This window comes from Staurois parvus, unplaced genomic scaffold (genome assembly GCF_062004578.1).
Source record: "Staurois parvus isolate SC_StPar_1 unplaced genomic scaffold, SC_StPar_1.0 ptg000126l, whole genome shotgun sequence".
In the NCBI taxonomy this organism is placed as follows: Eukaryota; Metazoa; Chordata; class Amphibia; order Anura; family Ranidae; genus Staurois; species Staurois parvus.
The window spans coordinates 540,100-561,311 of record NW_028317922.1 but is presented as its reverse complement, the minus strand read 5'-3'; the positions used below and the strand labels follow the sequence as shown (position 1 = coordinate 561,311).

Sequence of the window (21,212 nt, the reverse complement as noted above, 5' to 3'; positions counted from 1 at the left end):
ATTTGAACTAACAATCCTAGTGCTGCCAGGTGGAAATGCTAACCACTTGCCCTAGTATTAAATGTTTTATTTCAAAGTAATTCTAAGTGTTACAGTTCTAATTTTTTGCATAAGATATATGGATTTATAGGCTATAATTTTAGTTGCCACCTGTAATTCACTACAGCCACTTAGCTTCCTTTAATAACCTCTGCTGAACCACATAGAGGTATAAATAATAAAATTGTTCTTAGAACTTGCCATTTGCTGATTAGAAAATTGGTGAACCTCAAACATTTCTGAAGCACCTGAATACAGTATACTGAATTTGTCAACATTATTCTCTGTGGATCAGGCAGATCTGCATGCAAATATTCAGGTGAATCATACATTAGCCATTCTTTGATCCTACTGATTCCATCATCAATTATGTCATCAGAAGACAACAGACAGATACAAATCATCAGTTGTAGCAGGTTTTCCCTGGGTATAAAACATGCAAGATCTTTTTAGAGGAATTCTTTCCTCTAAAAAAAAAGGGAACTAAAAAAAAAAAACTTCATTGGCATCAGCACTATCAGCAGGTAAAATATAGTGAGTAGCAATCAGAAACAAATCCTATAACATGCAAAGTGGCAGCAACAGATGAAATAATTATTTTATTTCTTTCTCCTGCTTATTTGCATTTTCCTGTCATCTTCTTTTATCTACTGAGGTAATAAAGATGATCCTATTAACAGGATAAAAATGTGACCACAATTGAGTAGTGTACCTAGAAGGTTTTAGGAAGATTAAAAGCTCAGGGGACACCAGATTACAAAATGCACTAAACATATTGCATTAGAAAAGATGATAATGACACTGCTAATTGCTACTACCATATATTCAGTACATTTGAAACACTACCATAAAGTTCTAGTCACTGTTTTCTCTCATTCTGAATACGATTTTCCCAGGTCATAAGCTTTCTTGACACATGAGGTGTATTTATAAAAAAAATCTGCATAACTGTTTATCTATCGAAACTGTGCAAACTGAGCAAAATCAATGTCTTAAGGCTATATTCTCTGAAGATCGAAAGTGTGAATGTGGAAAATGCGGCATTATAGCCACTAGATGGAGTATTACAGGAAATAAGTATGTTCATCAGCTCCATCTAACTTGGCACAATGCAGTATTTTCCCCATTTCCATATTCGATATGCAAAGAATATTTGACCCCAATTGCAAACAACAAATTTACAGTATATGCCGTTTTGATGGATGAACAGCTAAGCAAATGTTTTATAAATGCACCCCATGGTTTTCCTAGAATGTAAAATTGCAGTTTGTGTGCTTTGAAAACATTGCTTCTTTTTAGGATTTTCAAAAAGCAGTACTCAAATATTCCTTCTAGCTAATTTTTTGAGCTGATTCACACATGTGCGGTGCGGATTGAAGCTCAGGTTTCACAACTAATTGACACAGTAGTTGTTCAGCGTTTCAGTTCAGGTTTACATCAAGTTCAGGACAGGATCAGGTCAGGATTTTACCCTGTTTATACATGCGTGGTTTGGAAGCAGTTCCCATTGAAGTCAATAGCCTGTGCTCTGCACCTGAACCAGACCACACTGCTCAGAAATCGAACATGACTCTTTTTCAATCCACACTGCAAGTGCACCAGACATATGTGAACAGACACCATAGGAAGCAATGTTATTTCACATGCCATGTGGATTGCATGTGGTTCAAATCGCATCCAATCTGCCTATACATGAACCAGAACTTTAAAAAATGCCATCAAAAACAAAAATCTAAAATTTAGATGACAGTCAACTGTGATGCTAAAATCATATTTTCTCTTTAAAGGTACAGTAATTTCAGGATTTTTTCATTTTATTTTCACTTGGTAATCCTGTGAGTAACAAATTCCTCTCTCTTGGCATCCAATTTTTATGCAAAAGCTATAGAGGGAGCCACGGTTGTCATATAGGCTGGACTTCAAACATGTCTGCCTTTATTAATCTCCATTACATTATAGGTTGATGGGACTTGAAGTTTAAATAAGAAAAATAATTTTCTTTGTGCTTTCTCTTTTAGCTGACAGGAAGTGACAAGGACTCTGGATCTCTGGTGAAATTAAAGGGTATTTTCTGTAATTGATAAAAATGTTCTTAGCCAGAAAAGTGAAAATGAATGCAGCCATTACTGACTAGTAATAAGCTGTAATATATTACAGTTGAGTTTTGGGGTTTATATATGCATTAATAATGATGATATAACAAAAAGTTTTAATAGTAAAAACTGACACTTGTAGAGTGACTTCTTGCAGAAGAATTTGCCTTTCAGTGTAAAGTATACATTGCAATAAAAGCTAGGTTTTCTCTGTTGCATTGATGGCAATTTTTTGTGTAGCAAGAGCATCCATAGACTTGTGGGCTGTAGCAAAGTGAGCCTATGTGCACCTCGTCCAGATGTGTGAAGCTAAATTTTAAAAAGTAGGAATTTCTTTACCACATAATTAGATGTTTGAAGCATACAGTAGTTTATTTTGCGCTGTTTCACTTTTTCATGTTATCCCTTTGTCTTGTTTTCTTCTGTTCCTATTATTCCTATTATTCAAAGCACAGTGTTTAGGAAGCAATGCTTCTTAATTCTTCAGAATATTGTTATTTTTTGGTAAACAGAAATTGGAATGTTTAAGGAACTTTAGATTTTGCTTAAAATGAAATTGTAATTTCAATGAAAACAATGCATTTTCGTAGCGGTAGAGTCCTTGTTTTTCAGTTAAAGAAAAATCACGTATTTAACATGCAAATATATTTAGAATTACATCATAGCCAAATATCTAGAGGAAAAAAACAAATACAATTACACTACAGCAGTAAATACTAAAGATAATTTGTTTTAAAAAGTCTCATAGTTAAGATATAAAACAATAAAATCGCTATTGTAATCCCAATAAATCATTCACAATTTCTTACTATGCACAGAAGGAAGATCAAGTGAGGGATCTGTAGATTCCAGGTATAAACAATGATAGATTCTGTCTACCAAGTACCAGCAGCCCAATATGTAGCAGCAGCAGGAGGGTGGGGAGGAGAAAACCCAATTAATCCTCAACTGAGGGTGTGAAGGAAGTGGGATTAGGAGATGAGCCAGAAGTATCTGTGTCAGCACCAATGAGCATTAACAAGAAGTTGTAGGACATAGCATAGGCATAGTTATTATGGTCATTATGTGTACCTGCTGCTTTCATCAAGGGTTGGCAAGGAGGTCATGCTACAAGGCTTGAGTCCAAACATCTTGACATGGCTTTTATATGAGAAGGCAACCAACTGCCTACAAATTGCATCTTCCGGTAAACAAAACCTTCAATGTGTTACACCCATGCATCCAACTATCATTTGTTATATTTTGCTCACTATTATGACTGGCAAAAAAAAAAAATATTGTTTTTCTCTGTGGTCATTAGTTATACTGCTGGTAATAAGCATTCCATCACTTTGTATGGAATATACACACCACAATGTAAATATTAATATGATTTTTTTAAATTAGCAAGATTTTTTTTCATTTTGTCTTGATACTTAACATAAAAAAAAAATTTACATAAAAAAAACAGAATAAAATAAAAAATTCACATCAGTAAGACAAAAATTTATAACTGTATCATTTAGAATGAATAGAACAAGGAAAGAAGAAAAAAATGAGGTGAGGAAAGAACAGTAGGGTATAAGAAAAAGATTAAGGTAAAGATTTACATTTATGATAGTTGAATGAATGTATCTTTAAGCTAAGGGTTTTAGACCTTCCTAAAGTCTTCTACTTTATCATTTAAAAATGCTTTGAGATTATCATTGATCATTATCTAGTCCAAATTTTAGATAAATCATTCAAAAAATATTTATGATGAATTCCAAGAGATAGCCATTATAATTTTGGGTGCAAGAAAAAATGTACAAATGAATTAACCGGAATGTCTAGGAATATTTGGGATTGAACAGTTGAGTAGAATCACAAAGTTTGATTCAGGCAATTAAAAATTAGTATGTATATATATATATATATATACAGTATATATCAAACTGTAAATTTTTATCCATAATTTGCAGATTTTCAGACATGTCCAATAGAGATGAGCGAATTATTCAAAAATTCGATTCGGCTGATTCGAAGAATTTGCGGAATAAATTCGATTCGATGCAAATTTATTCGCTGCGAATTTAACTTATAAAAAGGGTTTCTAGGCTTCAGAGAGCCTTTATATTAGTGCAGAACACTGTACCTTTAATTTAAATGCCCTTGGAGTCTGCTGGGGAAGAGAAAAAATACTGTCAGTCAGTATGACATGCAGATGAGTGCCGTCGATCTTAGAATCACCGCACACTTCACTCATTTGGGCAGTCACGGGGCCAAAACCAGAGTGTGGAGCCACAGTGTGGCGGTGGAGGCAGCAGCAATGGGAGGCCATACAGCACCCGCGGCAATAGTGGGCAAATCGGACGATTTTTTGCCGATAAAAAATCTGCGCATGAGCAGTGACCTGCAAGAGGAAGACAAAAAGAAGAGGAAGAGGATGAAGAAGAGGATGAAGAAGAAGAAGAGGAAGAAGAGGATGAAAAAGAAGAGGATGAGGAAGAGGAAGAAGAAGAGGATGAGGATGAAGAAGAAGAAGAAGAGGATGAGGATGAGGATGAAGAAGAAGAAGAAGAAGAGGAGGATGAGGAAGAAGAAGAAGAAGAAGAAGAGGATGAGGATGAGGAAGAAGAAGAAGAGGATGAGGAAGAAGAAGAAGAGGATGAGGAAGAAGAAGAAGAGGATGAGGATGAAGAAGAGGATGAAGAAGAAGAAGAGGATGATGGTGAGGAAGAAGAAGAAGTAGAAGAAGAGGATGAGGATGAAGAAGAAGAAGAGGAGGATGAGGATGAAGAAGAAGAAGAGGATGAGGAAGAAGAAGAAGAGGATGAGGATGAAGAAGAGGAGGATGAGGATGAGGAAGAAGAAGAAGAGGATGAGGAAGAAGAAGAAGAGGATGAGGAAGAAGAAGAAGAAGAAGAAGAGGATGAAGAAGAGGATGAGGATGAAGAAGAAGAGGATGATGGTGAGGAAGAAGAAGAGGATGAGGATGAAGAAGAAGAAGAAGAAGAAGAGGATGAGGATGAAGAAGAGGATGAGGATGAAGAAGAAGAAGAGGATGATGATGAGGATGATGAAGAAGAAGAGGATGAGGATGATGAAGAAGAAGAAGAAGAAGAGGAGGATGAGGATGAAGAAGAAGAAGATGAGGATGAAGAAGAAGAAGAAGAGGATGAGGAAGAAGAAGATGAGGAAGAAGAAGAAGAAGAAGAAGAAGAAGAGGATGAGGATGAGGAAGAAGAAGAAGAAGAGGATGAGGATGAAGAAGAAGAGGATGAGGATGAAGAAGAAGAAGAAGAGGAGGATGAAGAAGAAGAAGAAGAGGAGGATGAAGAAGATGAGGATGAAGAAGAAGAAGAAGAAGAAGAGGATGAAGAAGAAGAAGAAGAGGATGAAGAAGAAGAAGATGAGGATGAAGAAGAAGAAGAGGATGAGGATGAAGAAGAAGAAGAAGAAGAAGAGGATGAGGATGAAGAAGAGGATGAGGATGGTGAAGAAGAAGAGGATGATGGTGAGGAAGAAGAAGAAGAAGAAGAGGATGAGGATGAAGAAGAAGAAGAAGAGGAGGATGAGGATGATGAAGAAGAAGAGGATGAGGATGATGAAGAAGAAGAGGATGAAGATGAAGAAGAAGAGGATGAGGATGAAGAAGAGGATGAGGATGAAGAAGAAGAAGAAGAGGAAGAGGAAGAGGATGAAGAAGAAGAAGAAGAAGAAGAAGAAGAAGAGGATGAGGATGAAGAAGAAGAGGAGGATGAGGAAGAAGAAGATGAGGATGAAGAAGAAGAAGAGGATGAGGATGAAGAAGAGGATGAGGATGAAGAAGAAGAAGAAGAGGATGATGGTGAGGAAGAAGAAGAAGAAGATGAGGATGATGAAGAAGAAGAAGAAGAAGAGGAGGATGAGGATGAAGAAGAAGAAGAGGATGAGGATGAAGAAGAGGATGAGGATGAAGAAGAAGAGAATGAGGATGAAGAAGAGGATGAGGATGAAGAAGAAGAGGATGAGGATGAAGAAGAAGAAGAGGATGAGGATGAAGAAGAAGAAGAAGAGGATGAAGAAGAAGAAGAAGAAGAAGAAGTAGGATGAAAATAAGAAGAATTCCAGTCCAGCAAAAAGTGTATCTGCAGAGAGCTCCGCTATTTCTGACAGTTCTCTGACAGTTCCTTCACATTTACAGCGGTTGAAACATTGTATCTATTTGTTTCCGAATAAAAATATCTGTATCCTAAATGGAAACAAATAGATACAATGTTTCAACCGCTGTAAATGTGAAGGAACTGTCAGAGAACTGTCAGAAATAGCGGAGCTCTCTGCAGGGACACTTTTTGCCGGCTGTAGAAGGGATGAAAATCGGCCGATCGGGGAAAATTCGATTCGTGCATCCGAAGTTTGCTAATATTCGGATTCGGCGCGAATCGAATTTTTCCTAATATTCAAAACGAATTCCACTTCGCCATGTTCGATTCGCTCATCTCTAATGTCCAACAAATGAGGAAGAATGTTCTGGGATGATTGCATTGTTAAAAATATAAAGGAGGTGCATTTGGAACATATTACGTCTGAAGATAACTTTATAGGTAGCTTCAATAATTGTGAAATATATGATTATGGAAGCTGTTCTTCCAGTCTAGTAAATCCAGTAAGCTAGTCTTTAGGATATATAGTTTCTCCTAGGTCCAATTCCCAATTGTTAACTATAAATTTGATTTTGTGCTTCCCTCCTGCTAGCATATTTATGATAGTAACTATTAGGACTAAACAAGGATTAAAAAACATTAATATAAATCCATAAATGTACAAATATTCTTAGTAATTTAACTGGTAATTAGCTGTACAGTATTAAAATTAGTGATATTACTTGATAATGGATGAATTAACTTCCCTTCAATGTTTTTACCAATCTGGCTCAAATTGAATTCCTTCCTTGGGCTACAAAGTCTCTGGGTGTTATGGAACTACTGCACATGACAGAGGGCTGGAGATGAGTTACAGAAAATATACAGTATATCCATGTCTACTACCTACACAATAATATTAAAAAAATAAAACATTTATATTGATTAATTGACTGTGATTATTACATGTAAAAGATATTGTGATGACTTTTGATCAATCTTTTTTTTTAAATAAATGTCGTCATCATTGCATGAGGATTACAATTATAGTGGGAACCAGAGACATTAGTTTTTGTATAACCAACATTATATATTCTTAGTGACAGGCTGTACAAAGGCAAAAAGAAAGTAAACAAAAATCTGTTGTTTGCCAAACGCTAATGCTTAAATATACAGTACCTAGCACTGCAAATAAAAAGGCACAGCCTGTACTTACAGTACAGTAAAAAGGTGCAGCATGGCTTTCATAGCTCAGCAGATGTTGCTTTTTACCAGCTGAGAGTCCTGTCTTTATTCATACTCTCACTTTTTCAAGGGACATAAATAGTTGCACTCACAAATAACTGTGGGGTATAGAGGCTTGTCAGCTGGCTTGGAAGATAAGTCCAGAGTCAATATATGAGTTATCCCAGATCCCTGCCTTGGCCACATGCTGGGGAGAGCACGGGCTGAAGTGGAAATGACACTCCAGGCAGAGATGAATGGAGCTGTAGCAAGGTCTGGACTCCAAAAACTGAAAGCCTCCTGTTGTTACCATTGTGTACCCCAAAATATATGTGTTTCAAAGCAATCCTGCTTCTCTATCAACCTGATAAAGAAGGTGTTCCTGTGACACTATAAAACAAAACATGGTAACAAGTAAACAAATGAAATGACCCCTGTTCAGAAGTCTGCATACCCTTTAATACTTAATGCTGTGTATTGCCGTCTTTAGCATCAATGACAGCATGCAGTCTTTTGTCACAGTTGTCTGAGTCCCCGAATTCCTGCAAGTGGTTTAGCTGCCCATTCGCCTTGGCAAAATGCCTCCAGGTCATGCAAAGCCTTTGGTCATCTTGCATAAGGTCAGGAGACTGTGATGGCCACTCCAGAACATTCACCTTTTTTCTGCTGTAACCACTGGAGGGTCAACTTGGCATCCCATGCTCCGCTTTCGTGCATAAGAATGCAAATTGTCTGCCAGTATTTTCTGATAACATGCTGCATTCATCTTGCCATCAATTTTCACAAATTTCTCTGTGGCTTTAGAACTCACACACCCCCAAAACATCAGTGAACCACCACCATGCTTCACAGTTGCGATAGTTTTTTTGTCACTATAGGCCTGGTTGACTCCTTTCCAACCATAGCACTTATGGTTTTGACCATAAAGCTCTATTTTGGCCTCATCACTCCAGATTACAGTGTGCCAGGCACTGTGAGGGGTGTCAAGGTGTTGTCAGGTGTATTGTAACCATGCTTTTCTGTGGCATTGCTACAGTAAAGACTTCTTTCTGGCAACTTGGCCATCCATTTTGTTCAAGTATTATAGTATTGTGCTTCTTGAAACAACCACACTGTCTTTTTTTCCAGAGCAGCCTGAATTTCTGCTAAGGTTACCTGTGTATTTTTCTTTGTATGCAAAGTTGTGGCTGGTCTACCTGATCTGGACTTAGTATCAAGAGATCCACTTCTTAATAAGTGATTGAACAGTACTGAATGGCATATTCAAGGCTTTGGATATCTTTTTATATCCTTTTCCATATTTAAAAAGTTCAATTACCTTGTTACACAGGTCTTTTTACAGTTCTTTTCTGCTACCCATGGCTCAGTTTCTAGCTTGCTCAGTGCACCCATGTGAGAGCTAACAAACTCATTGAATATTTATACACAGACACTAATTGCAATTTAAAAAGCCACAGATGTAGGAAATTAACCTTGTGTGTCTATACCAGGGGTGGGCAAACTTTTTGACTTGAGGGCCGCAATGGGTTCATATATTGGACCCGGGGGCCGGACCAAGAGTAGATGAATGATGTGTATGTGTCATCCATAGTAAGTATAGTAATATTCCCCCATAGTAAGCATAGTAATTAATCCCCCATAGTAATTAATCCCCCATATAGTAATTCATCCCCCATAGTAATTCATCCCCCATATAGTAATTCATCCCCCATAGTAATTCATCCCCCATATAGTAATTCGTCCCCCATATAGTAATTCGTCCCCCATATAGTAATTCGTCCCCCATATAGTAATTCGTCCCCCATAGTAATTCATCCCCCCTATAGTAATTCATCCCCCCTATAGTAATTCATCCCCCATATAGTAATTCATCCCCCATAGTAATTCATCCCCCATATAGTAATTCATCCCCCACATAGTAATTCATCCCCCATATTAATTCATCCCCCATATAGTAATTCATCCCCCATATAGTAAGTCCCCCATATAGTAATTCATTCCCCATATAGTAAGTCCTCCATATAGTAATTCATTCCCCATATAGTAAGTCCCCCATATAGTAATTCATTCCCCATATAGTAAGTCCCCCATATAGTAATTCATTCCCCATATAGTAAGTCCCCCATATAGTAATTCATTCCCCATATAGTAAGTCCTCCATATAGTAATTAATTCCCCATATAGTAAGTCCCCCATATAGTAATTCATTCCCCATATAGTAAGTCCTCCATATAGTAATTCATTCCCCATATAGTAAGTCCCCCATATAGTAATTCATCCCCCATATAGTAAGTCCCCCCCCTGTGTCAATTCACTTACCTTTGGTCCGCGCGTTCCTCTCGTATTCCCGCGCCGTTCTGGTCTTCAGGGAGGACTGTGAGAGGAGTTCGTCACGCTGCCCCGCCTACATCCTGACAGCTGCAGAGTCCTGACGTCCGAGAGGAGGGAGGGGGGCGGCCATCCGAGAGGGGGGGCGGCCATCCGAGAGGAGAGGAGGGGAGGGGAGAGGAGGAGAGGAGGGAGGGGAGAGGAGGAGAGGAGGGAGGGGAGCGGGCGCCCGGCACACAGGAGAGCCGCATCTAAATTTGTAAAGAGCCGCGGCTTGCCGACCACTGGCCTTGCGGGAGCCTAGCTCCGCGGGCCGGATTAAAAGGTCCGCCGGGCCGTATACGGCCCGCGGGCCGTAGTTTGCCCATTGCTGGTCTATACCAAGGCCAAACATTCCAGTGTATGTAAACATTTGATCCGGGCCATTTGGGTGATTTATTTTATTATTATTATTACTTAAAAAGGATCCAGACAACTATGTGATAATAAATGGCTTCATATGATCACTATCCTTAGATAAAAGACATTTTTTTTTTAGCATGATCAGTCATATTTTCAATATAAATGCCAAAATTGCACGATATCTGCCAGGGTGTGAAAACTTTTGAGCACAACTGTCCTACTACTATCTATACCATGGTGATACCTAAATAAATGAGAATCTTCACAAATATAATGGCACTAGAGATGAGCTCAGGCATCCTGTCCAAATTGCCAAATATACCTTAGGATTTATAGTCACACAAATAACACAAGCACTTTAATCCAATCACCATGGAATGTGTCAAGGTGGATGTTGAGAATAACACTTATGCAGACTTCCTGACATCAAGGATGGGATTATGAAACTGGAACAGGGTGGTTCCACAAATTCCATACCTGCCATCCTGGTCTTTGACAACAATATATGCCTTTTTATGGTAATTATGATGCAGAGTTTAGGCCCGATTCTGCATCTTCACCAGAGCCCCTGATGGTGGCGATGGACTTGCAGCAAGCTGGAACCAGGTCACGACACTCAGGTATGTCCAGCTGAGAATGCAGAGACCACTTGCACGTGCAGAGTGAAACCAGCAAGAGACAAAATGAAATGCAGGAGACAAGCCGAGGTCAGGACAAATAGCAAACAATCACAGAGGTATGAGAATAGATGCAGAGAGAAAGGTGGATTTGAGTTTGTGGAAAGCCTTGTTTGCCTCAGGAGGGCAGGTTCTGGTGTTGGCACCCTTTAGGGTCAAAGAAGTGATTGGGCCACCAGTGAGGAATAATCAGGAAGGAACTGAAGACAGAAATTAGTGAAGAAACGCTGCATGGCTTTCGGACCAGAGGGCTGGGGCCAGTTGGAGATGGACTGAAGTTTGGCTGGATCCATAAGCAGCCCTTTATCCATGACTATGTAGCCTAGGAAGGGAACCTGGGTTTGCTCGAAGTGGCACTTCTCCAACTTTGCATACAGGCGGTGGTCTCTGAGAAGTAGAACCGTACATACGTGCTGACGATGAGTGTTCAAATCTGGAGTAAAGATGAGTATGTCGTTAAGATAGACAATGACACACGTATAGGAAACAACTGGACCGCGCATAATCAAACAAAAGAAAAAAAAAAGGAAGACAAAATATGTGCATGTATTCAATCATAACCAGTCCCAAATATATGAACCCAGTGCTTGTGTTGGTGATCAAGTAAATGTTACATCTTGATCAATAAATCATCTTCAAAAAAGTGTGTGCTTGACAATAGTACCCCACATGGACTGACACTCACCACTATCCAATGACCATCTATTTCTAGAATGGTCATTCACACTTCAGGGGTTAATCCCAAAATGCTGGTTATCTCCAGATTCTTAGCCTATACTCATATCCCAGGATGGTCCGTAAGGCTGAACAAAGTATATGCCAAAAGATTAGTGGTCTCCAGACCCCCGCAGGTACAAAGAATTGGATAAATATATATCAGTATGTGAAGAGAAAAAATAGGATAAAAGGGACATCCCATAGTGTAAACCTGTATCGTATAATTATTGGGGGTAAAATTGATAAAAACAAACTCACAAAGTGCCTGGACCGGCACCTGGTGTAATCAGCTTTGCTAGCACTTCCTGATGTTGATCTTGTATCGAAACGCGTCGAGGTTTGATGACGCAACTTCTGCCAATGTCACATCCGCAGTGGAACGCACGCCACTCCAGTGAGCGTCCAGTGTAGTGGATTCCATCTTTGAGTAACAAAGTTGCTTACACCAGGTGCCGGGGTGTTTGGAGTTTGAAACGCAGGTAAACTGTACTCCAGAACGTGATTTGTGTGCTTTCAAAAAAATGCCTGTAACCTCAACTGCCTGTAAACTACTGTAAAGGACTACAGTATGTGTACATGGACACATAGGAAAACATAAAGTAGAGTTCAGGGGCTGCTGAAAAAAATGCACAACTGCTCCTAAACTTTAGTTTAGCAGCTGCAGTATACATAAGCCCTAATGGTGATGGCTTTAAGACCTCTATAATCAATGCAGGGACAGAGCATACCATCCTATTTCTCCACAAATTAAAAGCCAGCCCCAGCATGAGAATTAGACTTACGGATAAATCCTTTCTGCAGATTTTCCCGGACATACTCAGATATGAAATGAGTCTCTGGAATGGAGAGAGGGTAGACTTTACCTCGAGGTGGAGTAGGCCCAGGTTGGAGGTCAATAGCCATCAACTGCAAATACTGAAAGGGGCACCTCCAAGGAAATTATTATTATTATTATACAGTATTTATATAGCGCTAAAAGGTTTGCTCAGCGCTGTACATTATAGTGGGGGACAGAACATGAGACAATACAGTAACAAAACAAAACACGAGGGGGTCAAGGGCCCTGCTCTTTCAAGCTTACAATCTAGGAGAAATGAGAGGAATGCCCAATTCAGCGGCCAAAGTCTGCTCAATGAAGTTCCCGGTTGCCCCAGAGTCCACATATGCATAAAATCGATACAAGTGCAGGCCCCAATGAATGGAGACAGGTATGATTAATTGAGGAAAGGTGGCAGAATACAGGCTCTGGTCTAGATCACCTCCCTCCGAGCGACCTAGATCTGAGAGTTTCCCGGACAGAAAGGACAGGACTTTATTATATGACCGTCAATCCCACAGTAAAGACATAGACCAAGTCTCAGGTGCTTTTGTAGAGTGAGGCGTGTCTTGCCTAATTGCATAAGCTCTTCAGATGATGATAAACTGCAGAGATTGGTTTTTCTGGAGCTTTCTGAACAACAGAAGCTAAACGACCCATGGGGGGGCAACGTGGACCAGTCTTTTCCAGATCTTGCTGCTGGAAGCGAACATCGATTTGGATGCTAAGAGCAATCAGGTCATCCAGGGTGGTGGAAATGGTTCTGTTGGCTAGCTCATTCTTAATAGGATCCGCTAGACCCTGCCAAAATGTTGCAGTAAGGGCCACATTATTCCATGCCAGTTCCAAAGGCAAGGTGCGAAACTGAACTGCATATTGACCAACAGTCACATTTCCTTGAGAAAGCTGAAGAAGAGCTCCAAAAGCAGATGAGGACCTGCCAGGCACATTGAAGGTTTTGCGGAAACCTTGCAGTAAGGCAGAGAGACTGGAAACAGTAGGATCTTGAGGCCCATGCCAGAGTGTCTCCAAAAAAGGAGTGATATCACATAAGCCACCTTGGAACGATAGTAGGAAAATGGTGGCCAGCTAGATCGAAGTGAATTGAGCACTGACTAATGAAGCCCTGACAATCTTTACGATCACCAGAAATGCAAGGCAGTGTAGGTAGCTGAAGTTTTAAAGGACTGCCCTCCCCAGGAGGGACAGCGGGAGCTGGAGCAGCAGGAACAAGAACAGAAGTCGGAACGGAGGGTGAGGATGTTGACACAGCCTGTAGCTGGTCCAAACTGGAGGAAAATTCCTGCAGACACTGCATAATCCATTGTTGATAGGCCTACTAGACATCAACTCTGCGCCAAACACTTTAGTTGTTCCAGAAGAGGCTGTGGTGTCTTTGAGGAGTTCACGACCTCAGCAAATTGTCAAGCATCTGTGGTAGTGAGCCATTGTAGACCACCAACTCGGGGTTCCCCAGGGTGCGGAGTCTAAGCCCCACCCTGCTTCTTTCCAGAGCCCCTGATGGTGGGGATGGACTTGCAGCAAGCAGGAACCAGATCGTGGCCCCCAGGTATGCCCAGCTGAGGATGTGGAGATCACTCACATGTGCAGAGTACAACCAGCAAGAGACAAAAGGAAATCCAGGAGACAAGCTGACGTCAGGACGGATAGCAAACAAGCACAGATGGTGAACGTAGCCAGGGTTGGTACATGGGTAGTCAGGCACAGGATACACAAGTAACAACGAATGAGAGCTCAGAGAACTGTGAAGTTGCTCAGGCAATGTGAGTTAGACTGAGCAAATCTTAAAAAGGCAAGCAAAATAGAAGGCGGGCCAGGAAATGATGGAAGGGAAGGAAATAAAACCCACAGAACAGCAGGCCACGCCCATAGATGCCCATAGATGAGCACAACCAACCATACATGTGAAAGGAATCAGGGCTGGAAAAGCACTGCAGTAAAGAGGTAAGAATATACAAGCAAGAAACTGCAGGCTAGCCTGTGACAAATTAGAACTGAAGAAGTGTCTTGGATAAGCTATGAAATGTCTTGAACATTATAGAACAAGTAGATGTGACAAACATTAATAGCCAAGCTAAGCTGAGGACTCTGGCCTAAAGGAAAACTGTACTCAGGGAAGCATGGAGGCATAAGCTGGAAGAAGTATGTAGATAAAGACCTCTGACTTCTTCCTGCATAATTGTTCCTGGTCAGTGACTTAAATAATTGAAACCAGATGGTCAGCATAGTGTTTTCAGAAGGAGATTTGCAATGGCAACCATCATATTTGGTTTGGAGTAAAGATTTTTTACTTGTGTGACCTATTATGTCAGTGACTCAAAAAGTATTGAAAACTTTGATTAGCTTATCAGACAGGAAACGTAACCTGGAGACGATTTTCTCAGTACAGGTTTCCCATATTGCACACCTGGTGAACACAAACATTAGGAGCAATCTGTCATTTGTTCATTCAGGGAGTAGTGACAGGTTGGCTTAAAAGCTACCCACACTCTGATACTGCATTTTTCCTCCCCTCTCTGTTGGAATCATGGAACCCAGTGGAAGCTCTGTGTTAGTGCTTACAGAGGGTTTAATAACCCTGCACCATGTGACAGTGTTCTGGCTAGTGATTGGGTGCTCAGTCTCAAGCTCTGCATCTTGGGAGGAAGGGGAGAAGGTCATATGATCTTCCATACCCAGAAGCACAAGGTATTTTCGAGGTCTCCAAAAAACAAACTGGTATAGCAGTGTGGTGAAGACATTGAGTAGGCTTTAAGGAAAATCTGTTACTTTGTCCTGAAATGATTCTGTTTATCTAGATTTGATTGTGCCAATGATGAGGGTTTCAAGTGACTGTGCAGTAATCACACTGCCAAATTAGTACCTTTGTCTAACTATTGCTAAAAACAAGGAGACAATTTACAGTAAACTTCATCTAGGCAATATGTACTTTTCTTGCTAAAGACACAGCATGTTCGGTTAGCCAGCTGGTAAGCATCCACATTTAATCACGCTCACAATACACACCCATACACACACGCAGTATGTCAGCTCGATTTTGTCACGCACCTTAAGAATGAATTGTAAATCCTCTGTGAGCCCGACACACTTGACCTCATTGCCAGATTTAAAGTCACCTGCACATAATCTTACCATAATCCCACTGATTAGGTACAGAACGGTAAGGGATACATGTGAGGCACTCACCAGCACCTTTTGTAATGTGCTCTTAGGTGGGAGTTCCAGCACAGTTCATCAAAACAAAACTGAAAAGGAACCATTATTTTCAATGGAGTTTCATCATTGTACCACAATAGTAACCGTCCCCATCTTCTCTGGTATGTGTAAAAATTATAATAAAAAATCTTGAACATGGCTGAAAAGGCTGGCAAGTACCAGAACTGGGAAACAGATCAAATGACAGGGAACAATTAGAAAAAAAATTGTAAATAATAATACAAATACAAGACTATACAAGATCTTGTATAATAATACACTGATGTCTGTACAGTGTCTGAACGACTCTAAGTGCATGTCAGGTTGGAATCTCTCAAATGAGTATCAAATATTACAGAAATACATGTGGCTGTATATGATGTGATATGCATAAGTCATTTATAAATTATAATAAGAAAAAAATAACACAGTGGTGTGTTTAAAAGCATAGCTGACTTTGAGCAGATTGTGCTCTTTCACAATGCTAATTAATGATAACGTGGATTTTAAAATAAACTTATTATTAGAGAGATATGTGGGTTGCCATTGCTGACCCACTCCAGAAAATCATAGTTGTCAGGCTAGGACTGATTTTAACCACTTGCCCTCCTGAGGATTTACCCCCCTTAATGACTAGGCCTCTTTTTGCTACTCGGCGCTGCACTAATTCAACTGATAATTGCGCAGTCATGCAATGCTGCACCCAAACAAAATTTACGTCCTTTTTTTCACACAAATACAGCTTTCTTTCAGTGGTATTTGATCACCTGTGCACTTTTTGTGTTTCACACTATAAACAAAAAAAGACCAAAAATTTTGAAGAAAAACGATATTTTTTACTTTCAGCTATAAAAAATATATAGTAAACTCAAAGTTAGTTATAAATTTAGGCCAAAATGTATTCTGCTACATGTTTTTGGTAAACAAAATCCCAATAAGTGTATATTGGTTGCTTTGTGTGAAAGTTATAGCGTCTACAAACTATGGTATAGATACTGCAATTTACGCCATTTTTTTGCTATACAGCGCTGCGGTAGTTTAATGGGCAATTGCGCAGTCATGCAATACGGTACATAAATGAAATTTACCTCCTTTTTCCCCCACAAATTGAGCTTTCTTTCGGTGGTATTTGATCGTCTGTGCGTTTTTTATTTTTTGCGCTATAAAAAAAAAGGCTGACAATTTTGAGGTAAAAAAATAATATTTTGGACTTTTTGCTATAAAACATGTCCAGTAAAAAAAATTTAAAAATCAAATTTAGTCATAAATTTCTGCCAAAATGTATTCTGCAACATGTCTTTGCTAAAAAAAAACCCAATACATGTAAATTAATTGGTTTATGTGAAAGTTATAGCGTTTACAGATGGCGGGAAAGATACTGGGATTTTTAATTTTTTTTTATACTGATAATGGCGGCGATCAGTGATTTATGGCGGCGATCAGTAACTTATGGCGGCAATCAGCGATTTATGGTGGGACTGCGGGATTGCGGGACTGCGGGACTACAGCGGACATTCTGACACTGAGGGGGAACTGACTTGGGGTCACTGACATCCCCAGTGACACCAATACAGTGATCAGTGCAAAAGAAAAACACTGACACTGTACTAATGGCACTGGGGAGAAAGGGGTTAACTTTATTATTCAGTGAAAGGGTTAACTGTGTGAGGGGAGTGTTTTACTAGGGGGCGGGGGTGTGTACTGCATGGAGACACACTGATCCGGACAGATAAACTCTTCTGTCCCGATGAGCATGTCAGGAGCTGTCAGGGAACTGACAGAAAGCACAGCTACTGCAGCTGTGCTCTCTGTCAGTGATTGCCGCTAATCGCCGGGACATAGCCGGTAACGACCGGCTGTGACCCGGCGACTGAGATCCACGGCCGTGATCGGCGGGACAGGTTTTGAAAACACACGTTTTAAAACGTGGTTTTGCCCAGCCGTGCCGCCCTGCCGCCGTATTTCTACAGTGGCTGGGCGGCATGTGGTTAACAGCTTCAAGTCACGATGCAGTCATGCAACAAATGAAAGCAAAAGTCACATTCCTTGCCATATAATTGTTTATACCAGGGGCGGACTGACAACTCATGGGGCCCCCAGGCAATAGGGGATCATGGGGCCCCTGTGTCCTTGCCCAAACTCAAAAAAGACTATGAAAAAGGTACCAGGGGCATCTCATGGGGTCCCCTACTGACCCCGGGCCCTCAGGCAGTGCCCGAGTTTCCAAATGGTCAGTCCGCCCCTAGTTTATACCTGTATTTCAAAACGTATTGAAAGCAAAGAATGACAGCCAGGCAAGGAGTATTTTGAGAAGCATCAGCAATGTCAGCAGGTTCACTTTAATGCAGACATTTACCTTCCTTTGGGCTAGTAATTATGGGCTTTTGTATTCATCCAAACTGTTTCCCACCTCATATTTCAAATTCAAATGCAGTTTTAATCAGGTAAAATGCTGTAAGAAGGAGATAAAATAAACCTGCAAAGAATTCCAAATGTTAACAGAAGCATCTAAGTTCATGTCAAAAGCGTGCTGCATCGGCAGCCTATAGATATCAGGGGCTTGTTCACGCCAGCAAGCATTCTAAAACACATGTGGACTGGTGTCTTCTGTATAGGGGTGGCGAGGGTCAGTGCATGGGTTGTTATAATCTAAAGATGTACCTCGGTTTACGAACACCTCGGTTAACTTAATTTTTTTCACAATACGAAGTGTATGTTGGTGCCGATTTTTAAATGCAATTGCCAGCTTTTTTTTTTCTTCACTACAGCTCACAGAATTAGCTGTCATTTAGTTAAAGGAAACTTTGTTTCTTTTAAAAAACTAAAAGGAAACATTATTTCTTTTAACTCAGGAAAATAAACTAAAAGGAAACTTTCTTCCGTTTAGCTGGGGGGAAAGTGACAGCTGAATCTCTGAGCTATAGTGAAGAAAATAAAAAAGCAGTAATTACATTTAAAAACCGGCACCATAATAAATCAAAAAATGGCGTGGGGTCCCCCCTCCCATCCATACCAAGCCCTTTGGGTCTGGTATGTATTTTGAGGGGAACGCCCATGCCAAAATTGTAAACAAAATGGTGTGGGGGTCCCCCCAAAATCCATACCAGACCCTTATCCGAGCATGCAGCCCGGCAGGTCAGGAAAGGGGGGGGGCGATGAGCGAGCGCCCCCACCTGAACCATTCCAGGCCACATGCCCTTAACATGGCGGGGTGCTTTGGGGCAGGGGGTTCCCCCCAAGGCAACTTGTCCCCATGTTGATGGGGACAAGGGCCTCTTCCCCACAACCCAGGCCGGTGGTTGTGGGGGTCTGCGGGCAGGGGGCTTATCGGAATCTGGAAGCCCCTCTAACAAAGGGGCCCCCAGATTAAAGGTAATATTTAGTTAATCAGTATTGCTATCATCTGTATAGCCTGGTTTAAAGGTAGATTTGTAGCCCATATGTTATGTATACCTTAGTTATAGGTGTAATATATATCATGACCCTTTCTCCCTTATATGGTTTTTTAGACCTATGAGACTTCTGATTGCTGGCCATTATTGTGCCCCAATATCTGGCTCTTGGATGGCCCCCTACCTTATGTGAGCAGTAGAGGAGTTCGCTCTCTGGGAATAGGAGATCTTTTGTTGCTTGGCACACATAAATACTATATGTAAGTTATATGCTATATTCATATGGATTCTCACATGTTTATGATACAATCAATATATTTACATGTATATGTTTCCTTTTTAGATTTTATAATTCAGCCCCTGAGGAAGCGATTGTTGTCGCGAAACATGTTGGGCCATTCTTCTAGCGGCTTAATGTCCCTCACCCCCCCCATAGGACTTTCCTGATGGTTACAGTATGTCTTATCACTAGTCTTGTTACTTCAGTATGGCAGGATGTGTGAGATTGTCCGCAGGGACATTGTACAATGGAATTTTAACTAAAAATGTTTTTCTGTCATGACTTATTGTCAAAATAAAGTACAAGTAATTTTACTAATATGTGTATATGTATTCTGTGCCTTTAAAGTCCATTTTCTCCCTTCGTTTATTAACACATGGTTGTCACTACTAAAATACCACATGACTTGATAGAACAACTCATGAGGTATTTTAGTAGCGTTTACTTTTTTCTGACCTCCGGAACAGATTAATTGGTTTTCAATGCATTCCTATAGGAAACGGCATTTCGGTTTACAAATTTTGTGCTATCCAAAAAGTCCGCAGAACAAATTAAATTCGTAAACCGAGGTATGCCTGTTTATTATTGAAGTGTAACAGCATTGTGGTGGGAACAGGGCACATAGAAAACAACTGTTTAATATATGCCCTATAGTTAAACCTGCATTGATCTGTGCAGAATACAGATTGATGCAGATAATATAAACAAGTGCTTACCAATTCGCTCCCCTGATGCTCTGTTCAGCCACACATTTTTTCACACACTATATTGCCAAATGTATTGGGACACCCCTCCAAATTATTGGATTCAGGTGTTCAAATCACCTCCATGGCCACAGGTGTGTAAAATCATGCACTTAGGCATGCAGACTGCTTCTACAAACATTTGTGAAAGAATGGGTCGCTCTCAGGAGCTCAGGGAATTCAAGCGTGGTACCGTGATAGGTTGGCACCTCTGCAACAAGTCCATGAAATTTCCTTGCTACTAAATATTCCTTGGTCAACTGTTAGTGGTATTATAACAAAATGGAAGCAACTGGGAACAACAGCAACTCATCAAAGAAGTGGTAGGCCACGTAAAAAAATGACAGAGTGGGGTCAGCGCATGCTGAAGCGCACAGTGCGCAGATGTCACCAACTGTCTGCAGAGTCAAAAGCTAAAAACCTCAAACCTCTGTGTGTGTGGCCTTCAGATTAGCACAACAACAGTGCGTAGAGAGCTTCATGGAATGGACTTCCATGGCTGAGCAGCTGTATCCAAGCTTTACATCACCAAGTGCAATGCAAAGCGTCAGATGCAGTGGTGTAAAGCACGCCACCACAGGACTCTAGAGCAGTGGAGACCTGTTCTCTGGAGTGACGAATCATGCTTCTCTGTCTGAAAATCCACTGGGCGTGTCTGTGTTGTCAGGAGAAAGGTACTTGCCTGATTTCATTGTGCCAAGTGTAAAGTTTGGTGGAGAGGGGATTATGGTGAGGGGTTCTATTTCAGGGGTTAGGCTTGACCTTTTAGTTCCAGTGAAGAGAACTCTTAAGGTGTCAGGATACCAAGACATTTTGGATAATTTTATGCTCCCAACTTTGTGGAAACAGTTTGAGGATGGCCCCTCATCCCAAAGAAATGGATGAGAGAGTCTGGGGTGGAGGAACTTGACTGGCCTGCACAGAGTCCTGACCTCAACCCAAAAGAATACCGTTGGGATGAATTAGAGCGGAGATTCAAACAGAGGAACATGACGTTGTGCCCATGATAGGATCCGGTCTACCTCTCTTGACGCAGCAAGACTTCTTGTTCCTCCCAGATGGTTAAGGTACACCACTAATATGACATTTTGTTGACTGAATCTGGACTGAAGACCTCCTGTTGTGCTGGGACTCCTTCCCAGCACAACAGACTAGCATCTGTCATGAGGGTCTTTCAAAAGATGGGAATAATTTCCCAACTC

At 40.7% G+C, this 21,212-nt stretch overlaps 1 protein-coding gene and 1 long non-coding RNA gene across 2 annotated transcripts in view; one reads left to right on the top strand and one right to left on the bottom strand.

The window, feature by feature from the left end:
- Positions 1–3,071, bottom strand: part of SAG (S-antigen visual arrestin) — a 39,519-nt gene extending 36,448 nt beyond the window's left edge. Inside the window, exon 1 of the mRNA XM_089672335.1 lies at positions 2,942–3,071. The gene's annotated coding sequence lies outside the window, so the exon portion shown is untranslated. The remainder of the gene's footprint in view (positions 1–2,941) is intronic.
- Positions 1–19,581, top strand: part of LOC149466499 (uncharacterized) — a 45,970-nt gene extending 26,389 nt beyond the window's left edge. The window contains exons 2-4 of the long non-coding RNA XR_016312032.1: positions 2,058–2,103; positions 19,105–19,247; positions 19,331–19,581. This is a non-coding gene — a long non-coding RNA (uncharacterized LOC149466499). The remainder of the gene's footprint in view (positions 1–2,057; positions 2,104–19,104; positions 19,248–19,330) is intronic.
- Positions 19,582–21,212: the final 1,631 nt, after the last annotated feature.